The sequence below is a fragment of the Nestor notabilis genome, unplaced genomic scaffold (assembly GCF_000696875.1).
Source record: "Nestor notabilis isolate BGI_N333 unplaced genomic scaffold, ASM69687v1 scaffold6225, whole genome shotgun sequence".
NCBI classification, from domain to species: domain Eukaryota; kingdom Metazoa; phylum Chordata; class Aves; order Psittaciformes; family Psittacidae; genus Nestor; species Nestor notabilis.
The window spans coordinates 38497-51328 of NW_009929683.1; positions in this window are offsets into that span (position 1 = coordinate 38497).

A 12832-nucleotide genomic window follows, 5' to 3' on the forward strand; every position below is an offset into this window, starting at 1 on the left:
TGTGCAAGAGGTGAAAAGCAGGCAATTTGTTTCAAATTATTATAAGAGGTCCCTGAGTGCAGGACTCTGAGGTATGTATTTCAGAAAGCCTCAGTGCACTAAAAAAAGTAAAAAATAAAAAGAATATGAGACAGTCCTAAATAGAACCTGCAGTGTGGCATCCATAAGAAGAAAACAGAAGCAGTGTTCTGAAGCTTTCACTTCGCTTTCTTCTACCTTAATACCTATCCTCCTGCCAGAGCAATTCCCCTTACCATTTACCATACACATAAAATAAGACAACATTACTAAGTTCTCCTAGTTAAAAACTAGGTCTGACAGGCTTTTTCCAAAGGGGTAGATCAATCTGTGAAAAACCTTTTCACAGAAAATCAAAGCCATAGGATGAGCTATACTGACACTGATGTCTGTGCAAATAAAAATAACACTTCCAGGTGGAAACTTCCACAGCTGTTTGGCATAGAGGTTACGTGGCCCTAGATTTCATGTGTGTGCTAGTTTTGCCTGGGACAGCATTAATTTTCTTCATAGTAGCTGGTATGGGGCTAAGTTTTGGATTTCACTTAAATAGTGTTGATAATACAAAGTCATACTCCGCATATAAAGCTGGGAGAAGAAGGGAAGGCACATTCGGAGTTACGGCGTTTTCTCTTCCCAAGTAACCATTATGCCTGGTGGAGCCCTGTTCTCCTGGAGATGGCTGAACACCTGCCTGCCAATGGGAAGTAATAAATAAATGTCATTTTGCTTGTGCTTCACTTATTAAACTGTCTTTATCTCAACCGACGAGTTTTCTCACTTTTACTCTTCTGATTCTCTCCCCCATCCCACTGCGGAGGGAGTGAGTGAGCAGCTGTGTAGTCCTTAGTTGCCAGCTGGGGTTAAAACATAACAGTCCTTTTTGTTGCCCAACATGGGGCTCAAAGGGTTTGAGATAACAACAGATTTGATTGGAATATGCTAGATCAAATTTATAGCTATTATTGCTGTTTAGGTATTATTTGACAGGCTCCATGCTTGCCATGGAGCTTATTTGCCTCATACTGTCCCAGCCAAAACCAGCACAGTGTGCTTGCTGAAGCTTGGTGCTTTTAAACTGGAAAATAAAAATGTCACACCCAGAACTATCAAGCAATTATTTAGTTTCCTGAAATAAAGGAAGTGGCTCAGAAGTGGGTGAAGGCTTTTGAAAGCTGTCAAATTGCTAATACATTTGTGGAGAGTGGGGGAGGAAGATGAATTAATGATCTAATGGAAAAAATAGTGTTTGTCCTGCAAGCATTACTTTTTCTTTTTTCCTAAAAGGAGGCAAGAAGGATTTTATGAGTTCAGGTTTTGTTGGGAGTTTTTCTGGGGGGTGGGCAGGGTGTTGGGTTGGTTTTCTTTGTTGTTGGGTTGGGGTTTTTTTAATTGGGTTCTTTAGAGGTGGGGTTTTTTTCTTTGGGTTGTTTTGGGTTTTGTTGTTTTCTTTTATATACAGACATAGATGCATTGTATCAGGTGTGTCAGGATAAGTTTTTTGATTGGGAGGCCAGCTTAGATATCAGAAAGCGTTATGGTATCAGTCTTACACTAAAGATTTTAAGTGTACATTTGACAACTGAAGTTTTATTAAAGCTAGCTATTCCATGTATGTAGAGATGAAAGACAAACAAACAGTACACAAAACACTGATGAATTTAGCAGGATGTTTCAGCAGTGCAAATATTTACAAGGACACACCGAACTTCAAATTTGGTGTTTACTGGTACCATAAATTACTATGTTCAGGTACATCCACAAAAAACATTATTCATCTATTTCTTACCAGGACAACCAGCTGGATACATGCCTTTTACTTGGAGGATTTACACAGTAAACAGGCCTTTGTGCAGGCTGTAGATATTCCTAACTTTTCTGTTGTTGTTTGAATGTAGTTTGATGCTCTGAAAAGTGGTTTACTGATCACAGGAAATTGGAGATATTTTATAGGATGTCTGTGCTTGTGGTAGATGTCAGACAACCTTAAAATTTCTCCTGCTAGGTCTTCAAAATCACTAGGTACAACAGGCTGCTGGAGAATAATAATAATAGTAAGGACTAAAGTCCCAAAGCTCACCTAACACTTATTAACAAGTGCCTGAAAATTGTTCTTGACATAAAACCAAAGCCTACAGCACCTTTTCCAAATGCTGCTCCACAATTAACAAAGCCCCCCCTAGAAGACCAGTCACCTATAGCTATGAGGCAGTGTAATCTACATAGCAAAGATGAAGTATAAAGGTTCTGGCACCCTGACAGGAGAATCAATTTCTGTGCCAAACTACATGGTGAAAACAAGGGTGTGAAACTGAGTACTTGATACTACAGCATGAAACTGTTTATTGCTGTAACCGTACTAGAGAGGAGTTAAAACGTATTTCTTTGAGGCTCTTCTGTTTAGTAAAAGCATATAGAGAGGAACTGGCTCAAGCTAGACCACTGTGTATGGACAGAGAAAATAACTATTACTTGAAATAAAATACCACTACCCCTGTCTTCCGGCCCTCTCTGTTAGCTAACACATCAACTGACTGTGGAGGTGGCTGAGAGAGCAGACAGTAACCTGCCCTTTCTGAAGAAAAGGGAACAGTGGGAAGTCTCAGAAAGACTGATAAAATGGAAAGTAGGACAGCAGATTGAAAAAAAAATGGGGACAGGAAAAGCAAGAGATTTTATTCTTTTTCGTCTACAGTACAGCATTCACTTGTTTTCTTATAATATCCAACAGCTACCAACCAGATTTATTTAGTGCTGCCTCTCTTCAGGGACTTTGAAGGACAAGAGAACTAATGCTTATGCTTCAAATGTTCTTCTTAGATGGTTATCAGCTAAAGGCAGATCATTTTCTTGCTTACATCTGTATAAACCTGGAGTTACTATAGAGACATGATGATAGAAGCACTCATAAATTCAATTTATGTAAAAAAAGGTTTCAGCCCTGCATATAATTTGCTGCCATTTCAGAAATACATGTTTCAAGCCACTTTTTAGGGTGAATATTACTTTAGAGAAAAGCTTTTGTGTCTGCCTGAACTATCCCAAATTACATTCACTAGCAAAATCGATGGAACGTACATATGCATGGAATGCTGCATGTTCTTTCAAAGAAAAGGTTTTCTTAAACATAGATCCATTTTTGTCTTTGTATAAAGTGTTACCTCAGAATTTATTGCTTTTCTTGCTACTCACATTATCTGTCACACCTAGCATGTTTTTCAAGATCAACCTCTTGGGCTCTATCTTTCTCTCATAAAATTAAAAAAGCCAAGTGGCAATTCACCTGCAGTGGGGTAATTAAGCACATTTAAAAACTCTGAAGGCTCTAAGAAGTGTTTTTTTATAAAATAAATAAATAAATTATATTTTGAAAAATTCATAAAAAATACCAACTGTACGGATTAACCTACAATGTTTAGATTTTTTTTAACTAACCTCACTGCAGTAAAAATCAAAATTTGAGGAGCTGTAAGCAGATTCTGAGATCAGGGAGTGGCTAAAATGGAAGGGAAGATTTGTCTTCTTAAAGGAATTAAACGCAGAAAACAGTACTGCATCGTGAGGTCAAACCAAACATAAAGACTGTATTGAACAGGTTCACCTAAGTGATCTATATGTATTCTTTTTCAAATACAACTACAAATCTTTTTTCTTTCTAAATGGTTCTTATAACTCTCATGTATGACCATGTGGAAGACATTTTAGCCTTGTACATTATGCGTCAATCTTCTATATTCTGACACCACTGCATACAATTGTATTCTAGTTTCTGAAAACAAAAAATGTTATTCCTCCACTTTGCAAAGCTTTCATTTGTTTTACTTCTACAGAGGACATTCAGAGATCAAAAGGAGAGAAAGAAATATTAATTTCTACCTACCTTCGACAAAAGCTGTTGCATCCTGTCTCAGAAATGCAACACCAAATGCTAAGAGTTTAAGCCACAAAAACATGGTTATTTCTGGAAATCAGGCGTATCCTTGTGAAACAGCATGTGTGTCTCTCTGGAAAGCAAAATAAGTGTTATCTATCTGCAAAAGAATTTCTCTGCAAAACTTGAACCAAAAAGGAGAATAACTATGCACCTACATTGCACTGCCTGCTTATCTGCGAAGGAGTTGCTTCCTCCGTTACCCCGAACTAACCGCTTGCAAACTCACTATGCAGTTTAGTGATGTCAGAGACAATTACTTCTTCAAAAAAAAAAAATTCTTTTAGTTCCAGGAAGTCAAGAGGGTTTTTCTTAGGTTGCTGCAGTAATGCTCAGCTTCCTTAATTCAAACAAAATAGACTCTTCTTTCAGCTATTTCTTTCTACTGAGTAGCTAAACAATTTTTTTCAAAGAACTGGATTTAACGGTCATTCTTTTTCTTCATATTCACTTTTTATTACATACGTTCACTGAGCACCTATGTTATGGATGCTAACTAACGTTCTATGTTATGGATGCTTCTTAGGATTTCTGTTGAGAGAAAGAGAAACCCAAAGCATCAGTCAACAAAATCCTTATACTAGCAACAAGGCCTTCATAAAAAGATGCATCATCAAGTGAAGTGACTGCTGATTAAATGTAAACCATTTAAATATGGCATATATTTCTGAATCTTTCTGCAAGGATGCAATCCTAGGTATGACAGTAATACTCAACAAAAGGATAGAGGCACTTTAATCCTGTTTTCTGTAATGTTCAGTTCCTAATTAGATAGCTCAGTGCAATTCTTTACCATGATAGTGCCAGAGGACTGTGGTCCCTTTTCTGGAGTTTATACAAAGTACACCCGAGACATTTTCCCTCACTGCATGACCTGAGATAACCTCAACAACTTGATAACAAATGCCTGTTTTATAGTAGATTACAAATGGAATAAATCTTGGGATTTCCTCTTGTCTTGGAGGTTTCAAAGGTTTTAAAGGAACAAGCAGAATCCTGCCACAAGACAAATAAAGAAGGGAAGAGAATATATTAGTGCTTATTCTTCATAAGTCTTTCCTAAGAGGAAGACTTCCTAAGCATCCCACAGGAAAAAGTTGCACAAATTCACATAATAATTCACAGATGAGATAAGAGAATCAATCTCCTCATAAGATTAAACCCAGCTTTCTACACATCCAACTGACTCAAGCCTTACAACACAGGACAAAATCTTAGCTTATCTTTCTAAACAGTATGTCGCTATACAAATTAGCTGTAATAATGATTATGTTGTAAATGTATTCAGAACAAAACTGACATAGTGATATCAATCTGACACTCCAGAGACCCCAGCTTTCATATACAATAATTTCATCATCCTGGAGTTGTTGCAAATTGAATCTGGACTATAGCCATACATTTTCTGCAGCACGGACATCTTAGTCCCTGTTATCCTTCACAAAACCAGGGTAACAGAAGGGCTGAAGTGTGCCATCTGATGAACAGAGTGCAACACTTCATCCTGTAGAGAATTTCACATAAAGGCTCTCAACAAGAACCAGGCTCCAACAAGAATCAGGCTCCATTTCTGTCTCACCTTCCCCAGTCCTCAAAACTGCTGTGGACCTGGCCTAAGAAGAAGGAGGAAGTATATATGTTACAAAAAGCAAACTTTCTCAAGATTTCTCCCCTCATAAGGAGCCTTTGAAAACAAGTAATTATCAATTACATACACAAAGCTGAAGTTTACACAAAAGTTCAGATTTAAGCAAAAAGCATAGAATCAAAGGGAATCAGTGTACTCTGCTGGCATTTTCATTAGTTCATAGGTCACAGGGTATAAAGCTGTGTATATTGCAGGCCTTCAGAACCCACAAAGTAATCTCAGTTCTACTGATTAACAAAGGAGGGCAGTTTAGTTCCTCTCAGCCACAGGGAAGGTCAGAAAATGGTTGTTGTAGGCTTGGTGAGTGGAAAACATGCTCTATAAAAGCAGTTAGACCAGAAAAGAAAGAGAAGACTGTTTAAAGGGGAAATTTCTACAGTGCACACTGCGTATCTTTTTTGCCCGATGCTTTATGAGGGATTGTACAGAAGGATGAGCTTGGATTTTGGGTTTATCCTTGGGAAGAAGACTGCAGTTTATGTTTGGAAAAAGACTTCATGTGTTCTAATAGCCTTAAAAACATTTGTGAGTAATTCTGGGTAGGCCACGAATAGGAAATAATATATGGGGTGTAAATACATTGGTGTAACCATAATCTATTAATTTATCAAAAGCTGCAGACTGAACCTCTTCTTCTGGGGGAGTGGAAGGGAATTAATTTACTCTACTGCAGATTAAGCAATGGGCTTTTAAAATAAACCCTTTCTCAGGACACAGCCTTAATCTTTAATCAGCCAAATAATTATGTCAGTGCATAACTATAGAGGCATACTTCCCCTGTGCTGGAAAGAAGCAAAACCAAAACCATCAATTTGATTGTTAAGGCTTTCTAAAATGACATTACAAAAACGTGTAGATTCTTAAATTACCTGTCTCTTTGAAAATCTCATTCTTTTATAAATTATAAAAAGAGCTAAAATACCCCCAAACAAAAAAACAAAACAAATAAATCAATCCAAGCCACCTGTAAGAAGCAAATCTTTTCTTGTCTGATTCACCTATTTCACAATACAGGAATTTGTTACATTATCATATTCTCTGCAGTTAAATACTAGCTCAAAGGGTAATTATATTACAACTGCAATAAAATTTAAAAATATGAAGTGCAAATAACAATCAGTTTCCCTCTCAATTAACATCCGAAGCCTTTGGAAGATAACACAAATATATGCCTCCTGCTTCATACCAAAACTTTGCAAATATCAGTATGAAGCAATTCACATAATTTTGCATTAAAATACATTGAAATCATAATCAGAAAATAGATTAATATTATACTAATTTAAAGTGGTTTAAGACGTAAATGTTTGTTATATGACACTAATTATGCCATTTGAAAATACTTTTATGCTGAAGCTACTATATATTTGCAGATAAATCAACCACCCAGATCTAGCTTAAAACTTTAAAACAAAGAAAATGGAAAGACAAGCAACAAATGAAACAAACTCACAAGAAATAACAGAAACATAAAACAAGTTGCATTTCAGAACTAGCAATCTAGCTAATATTTACATGGATATATGCAGGCTATAATCAGCTTCAACACCTAAAATACATCACAACTGGCTTTGATTGACGGTTGCCAAAAAAAGCTTGGCTTTACTGTGAGAGTGAAATTAAGTCACAAAGAAATATACTGTTAGAGTCTGTATATTCAGATAGTCTATCCTTGCAATTTATTTCTGAAACAGATATACGGAGGGAGAAAAATCAAATTATTCTATGGAAAGATTCAGTGAAAATTCTCACAGTTTTTTATTTGCATTGATTTACAAGACACATATGTCCCACATGCGAATAATGATGGTTGAATAAGGAGATTATTACAAAGGTATCAGCAACCCTGCTGAGCCAATTCTCCTTCTTTCCCACCTCTGTAGTCCTTGGCTAGGTCCCACAAATGCTCAGAGCATTTGATCCGAGCCCTTGAACCAAGAGTGCCCCTCTGGCAAGGAAGTATTTCCTTTCTAACCCCATATCCTCTGTTCTCAGCAGAGCAACTGGAGTTAGATGAGGAGTCTCAGCACAGATGAACTTTTCAGTGCCAGCCATACACCATTTCCCTAAATAGGAGAAGGGAAAAGACAACTATTCCTGACCCCAGGGCTGAGTCTCGGCCCTAGGCCTAGTCAATTGTCCCCCTGTATAAACCAGGAGGGAAGTCTGGTCCTCTCACTGCTAATGAGACTGCAGCATTGGAGCAAGGAGTTGTGATCCCCGAAACAATACATATGCCCATCCTCCTGCATAATCTCTCATAACATCAGGCAAAAATGCTGTAGTTACTCAGTGACTGACCTTAGTGCAAAAGGTCTGCCCAAATCCCAAACAATCTTAGATCAGAATCTCTGATGGCCTCCACAGTCACTGCCACCTTCATTTCTACCAGGAAGTATGTCCGTAGCTTGGTTTTGTAAGTTGTGCTGCACAAAGGCATCAGATTATAGAGTTCACTGGGCATGGCATGATCCTCAAGCACTACTACACAAAGCATGTCACATCTTTTCTTCTGAAGGCACTTTGCAGTGATCCTGCTTGGCCAGATCTTATGACACTATGTAGGCAAAAGCAGGGAAGAGGAAGAGAAAATTCAGCTGAACATGCTAGATTCTGTGTAAGATTTCCTTTTGCAGAGTATTTCACCAACTTTCAAACAAAACCAAATGGACAGCCTGGGCTGTACTTACTCTTGCAGGAGCTCACAGGGAATGAAATTGCATTCAAGTGGGAAACCTGCAAAAAGGGTCCACAGCCTTTTTAATACATCTAAGGGGAAGGATGAGCAACAGCTGGAGTGTAAAAAGGTGCCCACATAGGCCAGATAAACATAAGCACTTCTCCATAGCTACCTGCTCTACGATAGTTCTGCTGAGAGGCAGTTCAGGATGTGTGGCATCTTGCTTTTTTCAGTACAGACTCCTGTCTTCTTTCCTCCCTCTGAGCATCGATGACATCTGTGTCTGTCTAAGGCGAGGGGGAGGAAGGAGCACACATCACCTCTGCTCCAGAACAACTCCATCATATGCCAATGAAGCTAAAAAAGTCCCATACTGTTCTTTGGGTAGAAGCCAAGGAGCTGGTTCCTATTTCAATAAAGGGTAGAGAAAACTAGAGAACAGCCACAAAAACCACCACTATCTACCCTAGAGGCTGGGAGAACATGGACTCTTCATCCTTATAAGCAACTTTGAGACTCACCTCTTGCACCCCAGAGTGTTCCCTCTCTCAGCCTGGAACCACAGGAGTAAGAGGAAACAGACTGGAAAGATGAGGGAAAGGCAAGTGTAGCAGTAACCAGGGCATGAGCAGCGGGTTCATACAGCCATAAGCCAAATATATGTGTTCCAACTTGGACTGTTGCGAACTGCCCCCAAGAGATTGGGCCATCCTGTATCTGCCATCAGCTATCAAATAACAGTCACACTTACCCTGCACACTAACACTTACTGGGCCTGTGCCACCCAAACTGTATCATTCCATTGTGTTCAGTGCTACAGGAACTGTGACTGAAAGTTGTCAATTTCATACAATTTCCTCTATGAATATAGCCTGCAAGTATCCCTGTAAAATATTTATGCTCATTTCCACTCTGTGTTCATTTCCCCAAGAGTTAAGCCAAATAACAATAGGGCACTCATATTCTTCATCCAACACAACTTCCAAGTCCAGATTTTCGAAGTCAATATGGTGTCACTTTGGCATTCATCACAAAGAATTTTAACTGGACTACATTTAGGGGATTGTAGGGGTTGTTTGGCTGGATTTGGTTGTTGTTGGTTTTGTTTTTTGATTCAGGCAATGGTGTTCTCCACCTGTACTTAAACTTGATGCTTTTATGTTAATGTGTTTTTACAAAATATTGCATAAATTAGTTTTCTCAAGAAATGTATTCTTGAAAATCAACCTTTGCCCTCTTCTTGTCCAGAGGCCTTGAAAGAATAAAGTACAGAGCATGTAATTAAACAAAAAAAATCATCATCATAATTTCTCTGCATACTCCATACATCACTTGGACTTAAAGTTACGCAGACCTTCTTTGCTTTGCCTAATTTTCCTTGCATGGAAGTCAGCTCTTACAGCTCAGCTCAGTTACACTGATATTCAGCATGGCTGCACATCAGAATTAAGCAGTTCCAAAGAATCTGAAGGCACACACCTTAGAAAGCCCTAATAGACACAGGATAAGTTCATCCCAAAGGCAACTCTGTTTAAATCAAGGAAACTACTTCTGTAATGCATTTCATCCTGTAAAATTAATTTGACAGCCTTACTGTGAAAACATTATTCATACTAGAGAATATATGTTATAATACTCTGTTGTTGTTGAATATTTGCTAAGAAATCTATTTTGTACATGCTTTCTCTGGCTTGTTCACAATCGCCAAGAACTATTTCTTAAAGAAAGAAAACATTTTTATTTAATATGTCATATTGGATCAAATTATTTTAAGGTCAAGAGTAAACAATACAGCTCTTTGTGCAGGCATACTGCTATCAACCCTCAGGCAATGACAATTTGACATCTTTGCTTCATAGGTTGCCTGCATGATTTATGCTGTACCTGCTCAGGACAGGGATCATATTTTGGTATCCCTGAGGCACTATCTGGACCAAAATGAGCAATAAGTCTATGAAAAGCTCTCAGAAGTGCCACACACTTATTTCTTGCTTACACATAAAATCATTCCAGGGTAACACAAGGCACAGTTATTCTGAAATGGGTATTCTGGAACAGTTCTAACATGCCCCCTTACAATATTCTGCCCTTAGATGGTGGCAGCACACCCAAAAGCACACAGTCAGATTTGTGCTGAACATCTTCTCTTCATGGTTTTGAATGTTGGATGCTGAGAACAGCTCAGGATTTAGCTTTGTATATGGCATTCAAAAATTGCACAGTGAATGAGTTCACTTTACATTATGAAACATCAAATAATCATTCTTACCCATTGTGTCTTTTCTTTGATTCCTTCCATCATCCAGTTTAAAGGGGAAAATGAAAAGGAGAGAGAACATTTATTTGAATAATTGCTGCCCATGGACCACTCCTTGTTGATCTCTCATTCAGAAGAGCCCTTCAACAACGGCATATTTTTCCTTCTCTTAGCCTGATATTCCTTTTTTCCAGTTTCATTTCTCTAGTACTAACTTCTAGATTCTTATAGACACTAATATGACTTTGTCTCAGCAAATGAGCAAATACGACTTTAAAAAGCAATGAAGTGAATGCCAGGCAGGAAGCTGTGCTCTGCACAATCACAGTGAAATAGGACTATCACCTCAGCTGAAGGTACTAAACAAGCTCCTTCTGTGCAGCATCTGTCCTATTACCTTTACCAAATCCACCCTGCCTTTAGCAAAACCAATTACTTGCTCGTGGAGACCTCATAGCGGCCTTCCAATACCTGAAGGGGGCCTACAAAGATGCTGGGGAGGGACTCTTTGTTAGGGACTCTAGTGGTAGGACAAGGGGTAATGGCTTTAAACTTAAACAGGGGAACTTTAGATTAGATATAAGGAAGAAGTTCTTCACAGTGAGGGTGGTGAGGCACTGGAATGGGTTGCCCAAGGAAGTTGTGAATGCTCCAACCCTGGCGGTGTTCAAGGCCAGGCTGGACAGAGCCTTGGGCGACATAGTTTAGTGTGTGGTGTCCCTGCTCATGGCAGGGGGATTGGAACTAGATGATCTTAAGGTCCTTTCCAACCCCAACTATTCTATGATTCTATGATTGCTTTCTACTAGTGAAGATGTGCCTGTGGAGGACTATTTGGAACAAAATGGACATATGAGCGATCCGGGACTCATGTCAATGGCAAGAGTCTGAGTTAGGCACCACGGCCTAGTGATAAGGTTATTTAAAGAATATTTGCTGCTGTGGAATGAGGGAGTTAGCTTGAGAAAGACAACTCCTGGTTATGTAACAAGAAACTCTGCATACTTTAGGACTAATAAAGCCTTCGCAGGTACTGAAAGCTTAAGCCTATCATGAGCTGTATTTATGTGCGTGCATTAGTGGACTTAGCCAATCGGGATTGTATAGAGTTCACGTGGACAGTTAGAAAGGTTATATAAACAGCTATTCGGGCTCAATAAAGTGTCAGCATTTAATCATATTGGTTGTCGTGTTGTCCGTATCTCCCGCACGTGCCTGCTAGTTAATTTTCACAAATTATATGCAAAATTATACATGACTATATGACACTTTGCAGTAAATGCTGCCTTACCTATAACATAACATACAGAAAGTCATAGTTGTGTCATATTTGCAGAAGGCCTGACAGAACTAGAGTCAAAGCAATGATAACACCAGCCAACACAAAAGAGCCCACACAGAAAAAGAAGAAAATGCCAACAGAAACAATCTTTCCCATAGTATTTCCATTTTGGTTACAAAATGGCACTCATACTTCACTGCAGTTCACAGGACATTCCCTTACCTCTTGGATGTTGTTTCCTGTGTGCTCTGTGGCATACTTAAAGACATGCCTGTTCATTCCGAAGCTAGTGCCTGAAATAACCAAACAGGGTGGGGATTTTTTTCTCTCTCTTTTTTTTTTTTTTTTTTTTTTTTTGAAGCACAGCTTTAGCTAAAGCAAACCAGGACGACTGTCAGGGTGGGCTTCTGAACCTCTGTTTTCTGCTATCTTTCCACAATATCATACTTCTGAGCTAACTGCTGCTTAGTCAGTGTCACAAACGAGGACCAGCTTGCTTTCCGCAGGTTTTATGTCCATTTTCAGTTTTTCCCCAGTAACTGTCTTCTGTGACATTAACTTCTGTATTGTTTGCTTCTAACACAGTGATTTGCTTCCACCCAGACTGCTTCCCACCTAGGATGCCAAATTTGTCATCATACACAATTAGCTGTGGTCTGCAAGTCCTCCCAGCATTTTGTTATCTGTCACGTGGCAGTGCTTATATCCAAGAGTATTTGTGTTCATTTTTCCAATAAGATACAGCATAACTTTATATCAAATACTTTCCTAACATCCAAACTATGATTATTTTTGGGATAGAAATACATTCCCACAGTTGATTGCAGTCATTATGGTATGGAAACACAAAAATGCCTTTGAGCAAGGTATTTACAAGCATAAACCACAAATATTTACCTAGAAGGCTGATCTGCTTACAGTGATGCTGTCGGTCATCTTCTGATAGCACATCTCTTACCCTTCTCCATGTTTTGACATTATTTTTCTCTCTGGGGCTGTCCAAATGGGTTAGATAG